We start from the raw sequence: 19014 nt of genomic DNA, 5'->3' as shown, positions 1-19014 counted from the left end.
GGGGTGAGTTGTGCCACTCTCCCTTATGGAGCAGCCTGCTTGGTTTCTGTGTTTTGTACTTGTGGGTTAGGGTTCTGCGTTCTAAAAACCAAAATAGTGTTACATTGCAGCCTTCCAGCAAGAGCATTTTGTTTTTATCTAACTTTGTGTGTGAGTGGTGAACATAACAGAAAAAACTGTCAATGAAGAAGAGATAATTTTTTTTAAAGAAGAGTAGAAATAACATATGGCAATATGGACAGTTTCCAAATTAATGACAAACAGGAATATTTTGCAATATATACTCAGATTTGAGCAGTATTTTTATGCAAATGCTATAGAAGATACTGATAAATAGAGGTGGTTTTTCTAACTTTGGTGGGACAATCAACATTGACAGAGCTTAAAGCCTTCCGTTTTCCACATGAACCTGGTGAGCTGCAGTATAAAGACATAACAGATTCTAAAGAAACATTATGTGCCTACCACAAACAAATAAAATCTCTGAATTTTTGTCAACTCTGGTGGGGGGGGGGGGAAACCCACACAAGCTGTCTCCTACTTGTTCTGGGAATTTTCTGAAAGAGGCTCTCAGTCCAGTTTGTTGTTGATATAAAACAACTTGAATGAAGAGAGAGGCTGTTGTTTACTGTGTATAAGAAGGAAATGCCACTAGAGGGCACTCCAGAGCTACAAAAGAAAACAATCAAAATTGGAAAATAAATTAGCATCACCATGCTAGGCCTGGAAAGAAAGGCCTCATCAACGGGTAGAAAACACCACCACTGGCTGGCATATCTCACAAGATCCAAACAGAAGAGAAGGAGCTCTGTTTCTATTGTTTAGAGCAGGACCAGCTCTAGGTTTTTTGCCGCCCCAAGCAACAAAAATTTTGGCTGCCCTCACTCCAGCCCTGGGCTCCCGCCCCTCCACCCCTGCACCTCCCTGCTTCCCCCGCCCTGGGCTCTCCCTCCCACACACACCCTGTGCTGCCCCAGCTCTGGGCTCCCCTCTTCCTGCTCACCAGTGCCCCCCCCCCAGCCTGGGCTCTCCCCCGCCACCTGCACTCCCTGCCTCCCTGCCCTGGGTTTCCCCTGCCACACCTGCACCCTCCTTCCTACCCATCACTAGCAACTTGTTCCAGAGGCGGGGTCATTAGCAGGAATTTTGGATGTGCACAGAACACAGACAGGACTGATTCCCATATGGTTACAGAACTGCAGTAAAGTGCAACAATTTTCAGCTTGTGTGATTGGAGGATATCTGGATGCATATTATAAGACTGTCCTCCGTAAATAAGGAAAAGTTGAGGTGCCTTTATTATTCTTTAGTTCCACTCTTTGTTTCTATGGGGAATTTGCCAATGCATATCACTTTCTTCCTTTTAAACAAATAAAACTTTTTAAAAATAAATAAATAAGGCAATGGCTGTTGAAAATAGCAATTCCAGTCCTAAAAAATCACTGAGAAGCATTTCTTGCTCAATTTTATCCTACTTTTCTATATCAAGTTACGTTGGATCAGTATATTTGGTTTGGGAGAAATGAAGTAACAGCTGCCCAAATTGAGCTTGAGCACTCCTGCATTTTGAGGTGTTCAGATCTGGAAGGCAGGTGCTAGAATCCCTTTCTGAATATTAGCTATATCTGGAAAGGAAAAGTCAATTTCTGCTTTCACGGCTCAGAAGTGGACATCCTCCTACATACCTGGTACTGTTTCTAAATCTGCCCGTCCAGAGCTTCCCCTCCCGTACTTTTCATTTTAAATTCTAGTGGGATCCACACAACTCCCTTGCTAGTCTTCAGATAGAGAGGGGGCATTGTCCATTTAGTCCACCCAATTCCTACTTTGGGGGCTGCAAGAGGAGGTCACACCAGTATCCCTAATCCAGTCTGGGGAGGTCTTCTGAAGGGGATATCTGGGCCAAAGCCTTCTACTCCTTAGGCACACTTGTCCAACATCCACAGTGCCACCCTGATCTAGCAGTGATCTCTCCATTCACAGCGAGCTGCAGCATGAGGTTTCAGTTACCATACTCCCTACCCCTCCCTTTCCTGTTGATAGCAGCCAAGGGAATGCTGGGAAATGTAGTTCTTTCCCTGCTCCAGGGCTGGCTCTATAGGCAGGGAGCTAACCAAGGAACTACAGCTCCCAGGGCCCCCTGCTGGTTCTCAGCTCCCAGGCAGGATCACTGCCGCCCCTGCAAATGGGCTGCCCCAAATACCTGCTTGCTTTCTGGTGCTTACAGCTGCCCCTGGTTTAGAGCCATCATGCAAGCAGGAAGAGTGTTTCCTTAAGAAGCTGCAGAGCAAAGAGTGCTTCAAGAGGAGACATGACTGCAGGCTTTCCAAGCTGCACCAGGGTACAGCAAAGGATATGTCAAAAGGAAGCCATACGTGCCTACAAATAGGAGCCACTGTCCTAGTTATGTGACTGGGAAGAAGCCTGGCTCAGAAGCAGGTTGTCCCCTGGATGAAAGCGCCCATGAACTATATTATTTCACAGAACTGTATGTGATAGGAAATGGACAGACATATCATCCCCCGTATTATGTTACCATAAAGATAAAATGTGATATTGGCCCTTCCTATATTTGCTTCCATTGTCATGTCTGATCTGAGGGGGTGGGGGGAAGGGTACAAAAAAAAATATTTCCTGGATAAAAATCAAGAGAAACTAATGTGATTTTGCAGCATTACAGTTAGGGGCAGATAGCCATGTTAGGCAGTCTCCTGTCACTGTAATTCATAAAGGTATCTGTTCACCATTAGGAGTTAATTGTGAGCGAAGGAAATGGGTTCCCAGCGATAGGGACAAACTGGCAATACAAACTGGCTTAAACTGGATTGGATTGTGGTGCTCTGCATGCCAGACAGAATGGGAGAACTGAAAAATACAAAGCTGTGTGCTGTACAGACATGAGTTGGGAAAGAGGAACAACAGTGAGTCTGGTTGTGTTGGACAAAATCTAAGTTCCTGAAGCCTAGACCTGTGCCATATGCTCTGCAGGAGACTGTGAAAAAAGCAACTGGATGAATTGCAAATAAGGGCATAATTTAATTTGTGAGTTCAATGAATGAACTGTACCAACCATGTGTACGCCCAAGGGTGATGACAGCACAAGCATTTGTGGGATCTATGACGTCACCATAAATCCCAAGCTGGAAATGAACCAAATCCAATTCCTAAAGCACAAGATCTATTTGCAGAACTAGCAGATGGACTGAAGTTTAGCAAACGAGATTTGTCCCAAGCCTTCCAGCAGATGGCATTGGAGACAGATTTAAAAAAAAAATCTGACAGTGAACACACAGAAGGAGTTATTTAGGTATAAAAGATTACCCTGTGGGGTAGTCAGCACAGCTGCTGTGCTTCAAAGAAGCACGGATTGGGTAATGCAGAGGATAATTGGTGGTGTCTGTTATTTTGATGAAATTAATAACAGAGGAATTCAGAGGAGCATTTAAAAAACCTACAGGAGGTTCTAAAAATATGGTTTTAATGTTGCGATAATGAGCTTTTTTTCCCCAAACACACACTCAAGATACTTACTTGGGTCATTGTATAGTTGCAGAAGAGGTACACCCAGTAAAAGAGAAGTTAAAAAGCCATTGAGAATGCACCACTACCACAGAACGTCTCCGACTTTATATTGTTTCTGGTCATGTTAAACTACTATGGAAGACTGGGCAGATTTAATGTTGATAAATTTGGAATCAAACTCTGCTGTATTACCTAAAAATATCAAGGGTGTTTGGACAGAAGAGGAGAATAATGTTCCTGAGGAAGAAAAAAAAATGAAATGAACAGTGCCAGTCTATTGATACATTTTAATCTAAAGCTCCCCATAACAACCTGTGATGCCTCTCCTATAGAAATTTGTAAAGATAGGAGTGAAAAACCCATAGCATTGGCTTCCAGAACATTGTCAAAGGCTCAAAGAAACTACTCACAAATAGAAAAGGATTTAGGTATCATTTTAGGGGTTATTAAATTCCAGGAGTACCTGCCTGGAACCTCTGGTAAAAATATTGGACCCAAAGTTTCCTCCACTAGCGGCAGCTAGATTGCAGAGATGGGCTTTGATCTTTCTGCCTACCAGTATGATATATAGATAATCAAAAACCCCACTAATGCAAATTTACTCTCCTAGTTTACCCCTTTACACAGGGAAAGAGAGGAAAATTCTGGGTATAAAGTCTCTTTCCTAGATGACCTCCCTATAACGACTAAGAAAATTGCTCCAGAAACAAGAAAATAGCCCATTTTGGTTATGGTGATGCACTGTACACTTTTGGGGTGGCCAAATCACATAAAAGAAAAGCAGCTTAGCCCTTAACTCCAATTTTCCAAAATAGTATCTATGAAGAACATTGTTTGCTATGGAGACTGAGAAATACTACTACACAGTTGACAGAAAAAGATTCTAGTGGAGTTACATGAGCAGCACCAAGGATTAGTAAAAATGAAAGGGGTGTCCAGAAGTTATTTTTTGCTCTGGCTTCAGATCAAGATATGAAAGTGGAAAGTATCCAGTGTGACTCCAGCAACAGCCATTTAAATATGCCAGAAGTGGCACCATGTCACCCAGCAACAAATGGATTGGCAGAGCATTTTGTGCAGATACTGAAACAAGCATTAGATAAAAGTGAAGGAAGATCCCACCACATTGCATTGCAAGTTTCCTCACAGCTACGCCTCTCCAAAAAAGGGGATTAATTAGAATCGATATTTTTCCCCTCTCACAGAGCTGTCAGGCAAAGGTCTCCAGGGGAGGACTGGGCCTGGAAACATTTGAGATCAAACACTGACTTCTACCTTGAAGGTGTAATTGGTTTGGATTTGACTGCCTGACTTTTCCCTTTCATTGCTCTTCAACTCAGTGCATTAAGCCAAGGCAACAAGAGTCAAAGACTTAGCTACTCACTGCTCCCATGTTGACTGTAAGATATCAAAGAGCTAGATGCCATGTAGTCCACAACAAAGCCGCTCTCTGACTGCTTGCTCCGAGTGACCAGGTACTGTTGTCTATCCTCCATTAGAAGGTATGACCCTCTTGCTTGTTTCATGAAGTCACTTATGATTCCTGGTGATTTGAAGAAATATCTTTCTTGGACTTCTATTTCAGATATTGGAGCAAAAAGTACCTCTCTATTTCAGTCTCTCTTCAGCATCATGCTCCAGCAGGATGGGGTTGGGGGGTATGCAAGTTCACCTCACTTTATGAAGTTTTTTGAAGCCTGGACCCAGGAGAAGTTACACCCATATAGGTCTGGAGAGCTGTGAAGAACAGTAGTGGATTCATAAGTTCTCCAGGTTACCCCACTTTCCTGGAGCTCTGTGAGTAGCTCCATCTAAACTTGCAATGACAGAAAACTGAGTGAGCACCCCCCCCCCAGGTGCAAGAACAACTGCATAGACCCAGTCCAGCATGATCCCATGTGCATGTGTGTGCAGGAATAAATTACAGCCTCCTGCAAATGACCGTCATGCACAGGAAATGTTTTTTTTCCCCCCCAAGATGCCAGCTCAGCCACAGTGGGAAGCTGCTGCACGCCAGACACACTTACTGGGCTCTTCACATCCATATGCCAAGCACCAGAGCAAGCCTTTGAGGGAGTGAGCGGGGTAGCCTAGGCACAACCTTGTTTCACCTTTCCTGACCCCTAGATGGCAGCCTCAGCCTCAGACAGACCCAGCAGCGGGGACCTGAGGGGTCTGCGAGGGCTGTCAGCACCCTGGAAAGGGACTGCCCCTGAGCTCACCCTGCTCCCACCACACCTGCGCCAGGGCAGGCAGGCTCCTCCCACCTAGAGCCAAGGGACCAGCAGGGCTGACACCACATATGGGAGCTGGACAGGGCAGTTCCCAAGGCACCCCCATGGTGTGCACAAGACACATGGGCATGGGAAGTCACCCCACGTGCAGGGGCAAGCAGCTGCTCCCATGAGCATCAGACTCTCATGGAGTTCCAGCAGCTAAAATCCCAGCAGGGTTAGGCAGCAGCCGGCAACCCCCAAAGCCTGCCTGTGAGGAGATCCATGTGTCTCACCCTGGAAGCGGACCAAACAATCTCCTGGAGATTCCAGGGACTGAACTTGGGACCTCATACAAACAAATCATGTGCCCTACTACTGAGCTATATCCCTCAATACAGCCATTGCTTTTTTCATACACCAAATCTATGAAAGCTACAGTGAGCTGGTTTTTACAGAAAAAAAAAGAGAAAAGAATGGAGTCGTCCAAAAACTGAAACTGAATGAAACCTTAATATAGACTGTTCAGTGTAATGTACAAAAGAGATGGGCCAACCCAAAGTAATAAAGAAAAGGGTTGAGAGACTGCTTAGATAGTCCTTCTAAGCACTACCAATATGCTGCAAACCCAGGATGAAATATGGATACTGTCTAGCCTAACATCTTAACTTTTCTGATGCATTTCCAACATATGGTGTAATATCTGTTCTTTAGTGTGAATGGACAGTTTGCACCTTATAAGAGGAAACGCAACAGAAATTAGAAAGCTAATTAACGTGAAGCATGGTGTGTGGATTTGTTAGTCCAGTGCCATGTGTCTGATTCCCATAGTCATCCTAGTTACAATGTTCTTTAGCTCCATTGCTGTGGGCATGGAAATTGAACATTTGTTTAATAGTAACAGCAATAAAAATTTTCAGCCAGCAGCTACAGAGACAATTTGCACTCAAATATCATGGTTGTGAGAAGACATTTCCTCCCTTTTGCTAGGTTATTCTGATCTTGGTATCATTTGTGTTTAAAGGAAAGAAACCTAAATTTCGCAACAATAATTCAAACAAAATGCATTACCAATCCAGAGTGAAAGGGAAACATGAGTCTGACTGGGATGCTGCTGATTATTTTAATAAAACAGGTGTTTTCATGACAGATCACTGGAGCATAATTCGTACAATGCATCACACTAGAACAGTGGTTCCCAAACTGGGGTTCGTGAAATGTTACGGGGGGTTTTCAGGGAAAAATTCCCTAATGGCGGACAAAGTTGTCCCTAGGAACCCCGGGCACCATGGGGCCAGCAGCCCGGAGCACCTGGACTTCCAAGAGCTAAGCAGATCAAAGCAAGCATATCTATCACACTGAGGAGATTTAAACTTCAAGACTCCTTATAAGCAATGGAAAGGGAGGTGGATATTTCTTGCTGTTTTTTAAATTAAATAGGCAGCTAGTATTGTTTTTAAAATTATTATGAAGAACAAGTTTAAGCTTTGTTGTAACGTGCGTTGTTTGCCTGGACTGTTCAAGACCTGAATGCTTGTGTAGGAGGAACTCTTTGAGTTGGTTTCTTAAATACCTTCACGCTGTTTCACATCTGATACTCTTGGATGAAACATAGGAGCCTTGTCTTATAACAGACTTATTCAAAGTGATACAAGCTACAAAAGTCAGATCTTGGAAAAGTGGTGCCGTTTTCATAATGTAATAACAATATTGTAATAATAAATAATAATTAATAATAAATAGTGTGTAATAAGCATGTCTTAAAAACAAATTTAATGCTTCCAAGATCACTGCTTTTATAAACTTATACTCAGGTAAAGGAGAAAATCCCTTGAAATATTTATTTTTAGGAGGGGGTTTGCGAGACTTGACATTTTAGTAAAAGGCGTTCACAAGTTAAAGTTTAGGAATCACTGCACTAGCAAGGCTAAGTGCAATCCCTCAGGATAGACTTTTCTGCTTAGAAAACTTTTATAGAAGGTCCACTTTTCAATAGCTTCTAGTCTGTTATACTATATTGCCCAATCCTTTAGCACATAAACAAGAAAAAGAATGAATTTTTCAGCACAGAGGGTCTCAGTACCAGTTGCTTTTCCCCCAGGACCCTATTTCTGCCCAGGATACAAATTATTCTTATTTAAAACAAACAGGAGTTGCTTATCCCTCTGAAGGGAAAAATCAGGCCTTGTATTAATTAGGGAAAGTTATGTTGTCTCCAAAAGCGATCAGATCTTGAAGGATCTCTTAACCATGCTATGGTAACAGCCATCATGGACTGACATGGCTGGTACTAGCAGATTTCTAGTATAGTTTCCCTGAGCATTATGTAGGGAAGTTACTCGTAACAGCTGGTTGAAAAACAGGTCACCATTACAGTGAAAATTTCCCACACAAATTTCATCCCTTTTTCTGTTGTTGAAATTTCAACAACAAAACAAATACATTAAATACATTCCAATTTAGAATTTTGAGGATCTTTAACCAATTCTATAGCTGGTCGAAATATGGGATGAGATGTTTGCAAAAATTTTGACTTTGTCAAAATTCAAATTTTTGACAAAAATGTTGGTCAAAATTACAAATCAGACATTTTCACCTGGCTCTAGTTACTCTATATAAAAGAGTTCTGACACACACACAAAAAAAAACACTTTCCATTTTGTAACCAGCTCTAATTATTTCTATGCAGTGTGGTTGAAGCTGTGTTGGTCTCAGAATATTAAAGATTCAAGATGAGTGAGGGAATATCTTTAATTTGACCAACTTCTTTGGTAAGAGACACAAGCTTTTGAGCTTACACAGAACTTTTCTTGAGGTCCACAGAAGAGGGCCCAATAGAAGATGTTACCTCACCCACCCTGTGTGTCTAATGATGTCTAACACATACATAGAAAAAAAACCTATCACTGCTCCTTGAATGCTGCATAGTGCATGTGTACAGCACTGCATTCTGGGAAGGTCCTACAGATTAAAAGGATCTCACAGAGCTAAAGAGATTTAAGAGCGGGAGAGACATTTTACCTCTCTATATAAGATCATACTCACTTATCCCTGAATGGTGAGTGCTTGAGATAGAACTTTGACATAAAGAGACTGAAAATATTAAAACAGTTTAGTTTAAAGAGCAGATATTACAGAGGTATACAAAATAATAAATAGTATGAAGAAGTCGATCTACTTGCTAGAGATATTCAAAACTCGAAATTCCCATTCTGTGTGATATTCTGACATTTCAAAATGTGTTTTCATTTCAACTGAGAATGAAAACAAACCATTTCAAAGTGTCCTGCAAAAACAAAGTTTTTGAAAGTTATATTAGTGCTCCTCCACTTACTCTCCCATGTTCATAAGTGTCACGTGTTGACCAGACCATCCAGCTCTGGTGACTGCAGCCTGTCTCTTACTGGCAGCCCAAGCATCTGCAATCTCCATTACAATAAATGGGATCCGCTTCAGTTGTTATATTCAGGGCAAATTCATACAGAACCTGATCCAAAAAAACATTGAAGTCAATGGAAAGACTCTCACTGACCAGAGGCCTTTGGATGAGGCCCTTCACCTAGCCTTCTTAATAATGGCTTATTCACACTTTTATATGGAAATGTCATTCTTGTTTAATATAAACCAGAGATGGCCAAAAAAACCAATAGATTCATACATGCATCAACAGAGTTTTATGGTAACTTTTTATGTAACAAAATGGAAACTGCATATATGCTGAATGGATTGAAATGTCCCCTAGTTCCAGCGCAGTTCTCTGTCACCTTTTGATGTGCTGTTTTATAATTTGCTAAAGCAATCCTGCTTTATGAGTCTCCATAGATACCCTTATTCCCCGACAGACGGAGCACTTTCAGGGACTATTCTTTTTTGGAAGAAGCACAAGCGGTAACATAGAATTTGACACATCTGGCCTCTTTTGCCATCTGTCATGGGCGAATACACCCCTGTCACCCTGTGGATTAGGGGACGGAAGGGTATTATAGCCCCATGATTGAGTCCAACTGGCTATCCTTAGCTTCAGGGCAACATTGCCCAATGGCCAGAGTCAATATGCCTGCTGTCCGCCACAGGGCTGGATGGTCTAGTGGCCAGATGGGGAAGTGGACCCTCCAAGGACGGCTCTAGGCACCAGCAAAGCAAGCACCTGCTTGGGGCAGCCCATTTGCAGAGGCGGCATGGAAGCTGAGAACAGGGGGCTCTGGCAGCTGTAGTTCCTTGGTTAGCTCCCTGCCTATAAAGCCAGCCCTGGAGCAGGAAAAGAACTACATTTCCCAGCATTCCCTTGGCCACTACCAACTGGAAAGGAAGGAGGGAGATCTCATGTGGCAGAATGCTGTGAGTGCTGTGAATGGTAGGGAGACCATATTTTAACATTTAAAAACCAGGACATTCTAGGGGGAGGGAAGCCCCACCCTGCCACCATACACTTTGCCCCCTACAATAACTCCAACCCATCCAATCCCCCCTGCTCCCTGTCCCATGATCACCCCCTCCCGGGACCCCTGCCCCTAACTGCCCCCCAGGACCCCACACCCACCTAAGCTCCCTTCTCCTTGTCCCCAACTGCTCCTCCTGAGACCCCCCTCAACTTCCCCTCAGACCCAACCCCCTACCTGTCCCCTGACAAACCCCTGGGACTCCCATGCCTATCCAACTGCTGCCTGTCCCCTGACTGCCCCCCCGAACCTCTGCCCCATACAACCCCCCCTGCTCCCTGTCCCTTGACTGCCCCCCTGGAACCCTCTACCCCTTCTCCAACCCCCCCAGCCCCCTTACCGTGCCACTCAGACCAGCGTGTCTGGCTCCACGCAGCTCAGCAGCTAACACACGCTGCTGCCATACATGCTGCCTGTGCTCCCCCGCGGAGCCCACAGCCCCCCATCCACACCCCCAGCACCTGCCTTCCAGATTTGAACACCTCAAAATTCAGGAGTGCTCAAGCTCAGTTTGGGCAGCTGTTACTTCATTTCTCCCAAATCAAATATACTGATCCACTGTAACTTGCTGTAGAAAAAGTAGGAATAAAATTGAGCAAGAAATGCTTCCCAGTGGTTATTAGGACTGGAATTGCTATTTTCAACAGCCATTGCCTTTTTTTTTGTTTAAAAGGAAGACAGTGATATTGCATTGGCAAATTCCCCATAGAAAGAAAGAGTGGAACAAAAGAATAATAAAGGCACCTCAACTTTTCCTCGGAGGGAGAGCCCAGGGCTGGGGTGGCAGCAGGGTGGGGGGAGGGCACTGATGGGGGGAAATCCAGGGCTGGGGCAGCAGAGGTTGTGGGTGGGCAGAGAGAGCCCAGGGCTGGGGCAGCAGGAGGGTGCAGAGGGAAGCCCAGGACTGGGATGCGGGGTAGCCAAAATTTGTTTTGCTTGGAGCAGCAAAAAATCTAGAGCTGGCCCTGGGGGCCTCCCTACTCCACTGGATCCCAGCCCAGGGCCTTGGCAGTAGCAAATGTGTTCACCACTGAGCCAGAAGGGATCCAACAGAAACACACTGACTTACAGTTCAGTTCTACAACCAGACCAATGTCTAGTTCCCCTAGGCTACTTCCTACCATGTCCCTGATCCCGCGGTCCAGGAGACTCCAGGTTCCTTGGTCAGGGCAACTTCCGATGGCTCTAACCTCTCTTGGGTAGCCATAGATACCTGGGCATCCATTGGGATCTCAGCACCTCTGGCTTCCACAGTCTGGGGCATCACCAGCCCCGAGCTGGAGCCTGCAAGGTGCATCCTCCCTCCTCGGCAGTCAGCCCAGACTGAGCTGCTCCCTTTTATACTGCTGTTATAGTTGGAGCATGCCCAGCAGGGGTGAGGGGGCATGGCTTCCTTGGCCCACAGTGTGACGTTAACCCCGTCTTGTCCAGTGTGGGATGAATACACCCCGTGACACCATCTCTCTGCACGGATCTCAATCAGTCCTGCAGTGTGTGTGGGGGAGGGGGGGGGAACACAGTATTTAGCTACACAAAATATAAAGATTTAGAACGTGACAGTTACATTTCAGGCCTACAGTTCATGTTTTGTAATAAGTGATATAAAGGATTTACAAAAAACTTAGTAAAATAAGTTAGTGTGACATTTAGCAAAAATGAAAACGTTTTCTCTGTGAGTGTGTGCCTTTTTTTGTATAAAATATCTCTTATGCAAGTAACACATGCATTTCTTAATGTACTATACAATTAAAATTCACATATTTTACAGGATGAAATAGTCTTTTATGTAAATAAAAATATGCATATGTATTGCTATTTGCATAAGAGATGCTTTATTTTGCCCTACAAAATGTGAATTCTTATTTTTATACTTTCTTTATTAGGATAACAACAGCTGGTCAAATTATTTGTTCCAAATAAATGGGTCTGGTGAATTCAAACCTATTTCCTCTTTAAGAGTCATTTGTGGCCCAATCCTACTTTCTACTAGTGTATTTTTTATTTGCAAGTATTCACCAAATAATTTATATGGACAATTTCAGCCTATGAGATTGTTTACTTTGACTGTTCCCTACTCACTATCCAAGCTGTTTGACAGGTCTCCTAAGTCACACAATATTACTTCTGTTCCCTAAATGGGTGACAAACTTGAAAAACATGAGATCATCAAATGAGAAACAACAAATCATGAATAATGAACAGCAAATCTTGCTCTCTGTTGAAACCTGAGATGTTTGCTGAGCTCCATTCCTTAGTAGTTGATGATATGGCATATCAGGAAACGTGTGCAAACTCTCTAACTGCAATATCAGGTCAACATTAAGCATTACTAAAAAAGCAAATGACATTTAAAATGTGCACCACTTTTAAACCCTGGATGCCTTACAGAGCAATTTTACATTGCATTCAGCTTTATGCCAGGGTCTAGAGCCTATACACTTTTTTCAGTCAATTCTTCGGTTTATTTTTATTTCGCCTTATGTTTCATTCTTCCTGGACCTTTTATTCCACTTTAGAATTACCCTATTATACTCAATCAAAAATCAACATTTGAAAACTCTCTTCATTTTGTGCTTAGTGTAGTTATAGTATATAGGAATTGGGGAGTACTTTAATGTTAAATAGTTTGTGACCCCTTCCAGTAGCCCTCATGTTGTCTCAGAAGCAGTGGTGAAAGTAACATAAAAGACTTACCAGTACGGGGGGCCCACCTCCAGGCTCCCTGAATGGGTGAGGCCTTGGGCAGAAGGGGCGGAGCTGGGGGTTCAGCATCCCCCCGCCAGCCCTTCCACGCTGCCTGGCCCACGCCACCGGGGGCTCCAGTGGCAATTTAAAGGGCACAGGGCTCCAACTGCTGCAGCGGCAGCAGCCAGGACCCCTGGCCCATTTTAAGTCACCGAGCCAGGGCAGCACACACACACCCAGTAGGGTCCCTAACCAGCAGGGCCACCAATGGGAGGCAGGGAAGCAAAAGGGGCAGCGATGTTAAAACATTGGCTGCATACAGACCCGCACCAGCGGCCACTTCATGCTTGTATGCAGGGCCGGTGCAAGGAAGTTTCGCGCCCTAGGCGAAACTTCCACCTTGCACCCCCCCAGCTAACCCCGCCCCCCCCAAGGCAGCTAAAACCACCCCCCCATCCAGGGAACCCCCCCTGCGACAGCTAACCCCTCTCCCTCCCGTCCCCCCATGGCAGCTAACCCTGCCTGGGGAGACTTCCCCCCTCTTCCCCCAGCAACTAACCCTGCCTGAGTAGCCCACCCCAGCTCACCTCGGCTCCGCCTCCTCCACTGAGCACGTTGGCACTGCTCTAATTCTCCTCCCCGCCCAGGCTTGCGGCACTGATTGGAGGAGACTTAGAGCCAGGCTGTGTGCTCAGCAGAGGAGGCAGAGCGGAGGTGAGCTGGGGCAGGGAGCTGTTCCCCTCTGCACACACCCCCCCTCGTTATTGCGGGCACCCCTCTTCGCGCGCCCCCCACCCAGCTCACCTCCACCTCCTCACCTGAGGGGGCTTTTAGGCGCCCCCAACCACTAGGTGCCCTAGGCGGCTGCCTAGTTTGCCTAAATGGTTGCACCGGCCCTGCTTGTATGCCATACCGGCCCACTTTCATCTCTGCTCAGAAGCCACTAGATCTCTTCCAGAGACACAGTGCACTTATGCAGCTAGGCCTTGCAAGTTGCTTATAGGTAGTAAACAATGTTATTTGAACCCCTCTGTGCCCATATTGTTCCCTCATATTATGTACATTGTGAAAAGAGCAACAGACAGCTATAGTAATGGTGAACCTTGAGAGGATGGGAGTTTGGGTCTGATATGGATAAGCATGCCAAACCTCAGGTGCAGGCAGTTGAGTCCACAAAACTTAGAGGAGGTACAGACAAGAACAAGCTGGCTTCTAAGATTTCCAACACTTCCATCTCAGTTAACTTGGAGAAGCGGAGCAGAAGCCTCAGAAAATAACAGATGAGGAAAAAAAGTTAACCTCAGCAAAGGTTCGATTTCAGAGGAATGTTTAAGAAGGTCTGGATGGGATTATTACACAACCCAGTTCACCCAGACACATTTTGCATGCAATCCTGCAAGGGGCTGAGTATTCTGATCCTGCAAAGTAAGCAAACACATGAGTGCTTAAAAATAGAGGTACTCCCATTGACTTAGACTATTCATATTTTTAAAGCAAAGCACAGGCTTTGCTGGGTCAGAGCCAGACTGCTCAGCACCTTGCAGGATTGAGTTCTTAGTGTGACGAGCAATATAAACTTCAGTTCCTTCCTTCCGTATCCCACCCCATTTTTTAATAATGGGTGCTACACAGTGTATGGTGGTAAATAAAGAGCCCTTTCGTGGTATTTTTTTCAATGTATGGGTGCTCTAGTCTGATTTACAGTGTTGTCATAGGCCTCAGAGAAAATTGCTCTGCTATTTTTTGGGGGGAAGTTTTTTTCCTTTGTGTGTTCATGTAATAGAAATCTTTATAATAGAAATATGTAATAATTCTGATATTGACTTTTTTCCAGTCTACACCAGATTAACAGTCCCTTAAGAGACACACTGACCCTGACTTTTGTTTTGCCAAGATTTACCTCTTGGGTCAATAAATCTTGATACTGAACTCAGCAAAAGTCGATATCTGCTTATTATGGTTAGAATAAGAATTACTGAGCTGAAATATGAATATTATAGTGGTGCTTGCCAACACTACTATACTTAAGGATCTGTCAATGTTTCCATTATAAATTTGTTTTTACTGGCGTTTTTAACTCACTAGTAAAACTTGTCCCAGGCTAAAAAATACTGCCATCCAAAGTCTCAGCTAGGTACCAAGCCTGTTTAAAAAAAAACAAAACACCAAAAAAACAAAAAAAACAAAAAAAACCACCACACACACACCCCTATGAAACAAATTTAAATGTTCAGAAATAAATGAATGAGATGGTTGAGTTCAGTATCCTCACAAAAGGAAGAAAGGAGAGTAGCAAAATACGGACCCCTGACTTCAGAAAAGCAGACTTTGACTCCCTTAGGGAACTGATGGGCAGGATCCCCTGGAAGGCTAATTTGAGGGGGAAAGGAGTCCAGGAAAGCTGGCTGTATTTTAAAGAAACCTTATTGAGGGCACAGGAACAAACCGTCCCGATGTGCAGAGAAAATAGCAAATATGGCAGGCAACCAGCTTGGCTTAACAGTGAAATCTTCAGCGAGCTTAAACACAAAAAGGAAGCATACAAGAAGTGAAAACTTGGTCAGATGACTAGGGAGGAGTATAAAAATATTGCTCAAGCATGCAGGGCTGTAATCAGCAAGGCCAAAACACAACTGGAACAGGGCCGGCTCCAGGCACCAGCCAAGGAAGCAGGTGCTTGGGGGGGCCAATAGAAAGGGGTGGCACATCCAGGTCTTTGGCAGCAATTCGGCGGTGCGTCCCTCAGTCTCTCTGTTCCTCTTTGAGCTGCTGCCAAAGAGGAAGAGAAGAAGTGAAGGACCCACCACTGAGTGCTGCAGAAGAATGAAGCGGCGCGATTGAGCTGCCACCGAAGTGCCGCCAATTGGCTTAAGCTTTTTATGTTAGCAACAAGAAAAAGGTCAGGGAAAGTGTGGGATCCTTAGTGAACGGGGGAAGAAATCCAGTAACAAAGGATGTGGAAAAAGTTGAAGTACTCAATGCTTCTTTTGCCTCGATCTTCACAGACAAGGTCAGCTCCCACATTACTGTCCTGGGCAACACAGTATGAGGAGGAGGTGAGCAGCCCTCAGTGGTGAAAGAACAGGTTAAGGACTATTTAGAAAAGCTGGACATGCACAAGTCGATGGGTCCAGATCTAATGCTTCTGAGGGAATTGGCTGATGTGATTGCAGAGACATTGGCCATTATCTTTGAAAACTCGTGGCAATCAGGAGAGGTCCTGGATGACTGGAAAAAGGCAAATATAGTGCCCATCCTGGAAAAGGGGAAGAAGGAGAATGCGGGGAACTATAGATTGGTCAGCCTCACCTCAGTCCCTGGAAAAATCATGCGGTAAGTCCTCAAGGAAACCATTCTGAAGCACTTGGAGGAGAGGAAGGTGATCAGGAACAGTCAACATGGATTCACCAAGGGCAAGTCATGCCTGACCAACCTGATTGCCTTCTACGAGGGGATAACTGGCTCTGTGAACATGGGGAAAGTGGTGGATGTGATATATCTTGACTTTAGCAAAGCTTTTCATATGCTCTCCCACAGTATTCTTGCCAGCAACTTAAAAAAGTATGGGCTGGATGAATGGACTATGACGTGGATGGAAAGTTGTCTATTGTGGGCTCAACGGATAGTGATCAATGGCTTGATGTCTAGTTGGCAGCCAGTATCAAGTGGAGTGCCCTGGGGTTGATCCTGGGGCCGGTTTTGTTCCACATCTTTATTAATGATCTGGACAATGGGATAGATTGCACTCTCAGCAAGTTTGTAGTTGACACTAAGTTGGGTGAAGAAGTAGGTACACTGGAGGGTAGGGATAGGGTTCAGAGTGACCTAAACAAATCGGAGGATTTGGCCAAAAAAAATCCGATGAGATTCAACAAGGACAAATGCAGAGTCCTGCACTTAGGACGGAAGAATCCCATGCACTGCTACAGGCTGGGGACCAACTGACTAAGCAGCAGTTCTGCAGAAAAGGACTTGGGGATTACAGTGGATGAGAAGCTGGATGAGTCAGCAGTGTGCCCTTGTTGCTAAGAAGGCTAATGGCAATTGGGCTGCATTAACAGGAACATTGCCAGCAGATCAAGGGAAGTGATTATTCCCCTCTATTCGGCACTGATGAGGTCACATCTGGACTATTGTGTCTAGTTTTGGGCCCCCTCTACAGAAAGGATGTGGACAAATTGGAGAGAGTCCAGCAGAGGGCAACAAAAGTGATCAGGTGGCTGGGACACATGACTTATGGGGAGAGGCTGAGGGAAAGAGGCTTGTTTAGTCTGCAGAAGAGAAGAGTGAGGAGGGATTTGATAGCAGCCTTCAACTACCTGAAGGGGGGTTCCAAAGAGGATGGAGCTCAGCTGTTCTCAGTGGTGGCAGATGACAGAACAAAGAGGAATGGTCTCAAGTTGCAGTGAGGGAGGTTTAGGTTGGATATTAGAAAAAACATTTTCACTAGGAGGGTGGTGAAGCACTGGAATGGGTTACCTAGGGTGGTGGTGGAATCTCCTTAGAGGTTTAAGGTCAGGCTTGAAAAAGCCCTGGCTGGGATGATTTACCTGGGAATTGGTCCTGCTTTGAGCAGGGGGTTGGACTAAATGACCTCCTGAGGTCTCTTTCAACCCTGATAGTCTATGAGTGTCCACACCACAACTGACACTAAAATGGAGGCCCTTTACTGAATGAGCATGAAGAACAAAACTAGCATCTCCAGCCTGTACGTGATCCCACCATTGACAGGAGAGCATTTGGAGGCTGGCTGCACTATCTTCAGTGCAATACGTACCATGAAGATGGCCTGGCGCTGTAAAATACAGATCTTGAAAGCTGAAAATTCCAGGATGGTTTTTGTTTTAACCCAAAATATGTTTTTCCCACATCTACAGCTGTATTCAGAACACTCCCTGCAGTTCAGAAGTATTCTATCAGCCCAGTTCATGGTGGTTCCGTGAGCCAATGCTTTTCTTGGAGACTGCCGTTCTCTGTGCTAGAACTAGAGTTTTCCTTAAAAAGGAACTGTCTAACCCTTATGTGTACAAGCATAGCGTAACTATGAACCAGTGCAGTATGGTTTGTCAGAGCCTGTACATGTAGAGCAGTGGAAGAACAAGGTCTTTTTTCAGCAGCCATGTTTAGGTACAATGCAGTGATATTTATATCCAAGAAGCATCTTTGAAAGTTAACTTGAGTGCTTTCTTCAAAGAGAAAGCTAAAATGGTTAACACAATTCCAAACCATACCCACGGTCAGTAGTGCCACTCTATGAGGTCTGAGAGGGAATGAGATGGAAGGGCCAATAAACAGTTAGGGGAGATGACTGGACCCTGCAACATAACTGGTGATTTTTTGTTCTCTACTGGGACAGTCAGTGAAGCGCAATCCAAAGAGCGTACAAGGCAAGGCAAGTCTGTAGAGAAAGGAGAGCCCTATCCACAGAAGACAAAGAGGCACTGGGAGAAATTACTGTAAGCTTTCATGTTTACAGTAGCACACTTTTGTTCAGCTTCCCAAGCAAGAGTATGAATGGAAGAGAGGGTTGAGGGGCACAGAGCGTAACAGAGACCATGAAACAATATCTGTAAGAGGCTCCTACTCATCTAAATTGGGTGTTAACTCTGAAACTTAATGATCATTTCAAGTATTTTAAATTATTCCAATGTTGATCAAAGCACACAAAAATAGAAGTGAGGAGTTATTGTAGATCATGATTGCTGAACAACTCCATTGTGAGTGGCATCTTATCTTGGTGGGCCTTTGGAGAATGCCACTACCATTTTTCCCCAATTCTACCTCTGGGTCTGCAGATCCAGGGGTTCAGTTTGGGCCCATCTCTACCAAACAGCCTGGAGGCCTGCTTACAGCTTACTGTACAATAGTTTGAGAATCCAATTATAAACAACCACCTATTTTATCTCTGATCTGGACATTCAGAGCTTGGACTAAGTTTGTGGAAGGGATCCTTATTTAGACAGAACTAGGCTGTCCACCTGTAATAAGCCTCTGTCCCAAATCTGGACCTTAGCGTCCCAAATCTGGGTGCTTAGCATGAAACTCCCCCAAGCTTATTACCAGCTTGGACCTGATCTCGCTGCCACCATCCAAAATTTCCAGGGTTTTGGCCCCCTTCTGGTCTCCCCAAACCTTCTCTGGAGAGACCCCCAAGA

This window comes from Chelonoidis abingdonii, chromosome 1 (genome assembly GCF_003597395.2).
Source record: "Chelonoidis abingdonii isolate Lonesome George chromosome 1, CheloAbing_2.0, whole genome shotgun sequence".
NCBI classification, from domain to species: domain Eukaryota; kingdom Metazoa; phylum Chordata; order Testudines; family Testudinidae; genus Chelonoidis; species Chelonoidis abingdonii.
This window is presented reverse-complemented; position numbering follows the sequence as displayed.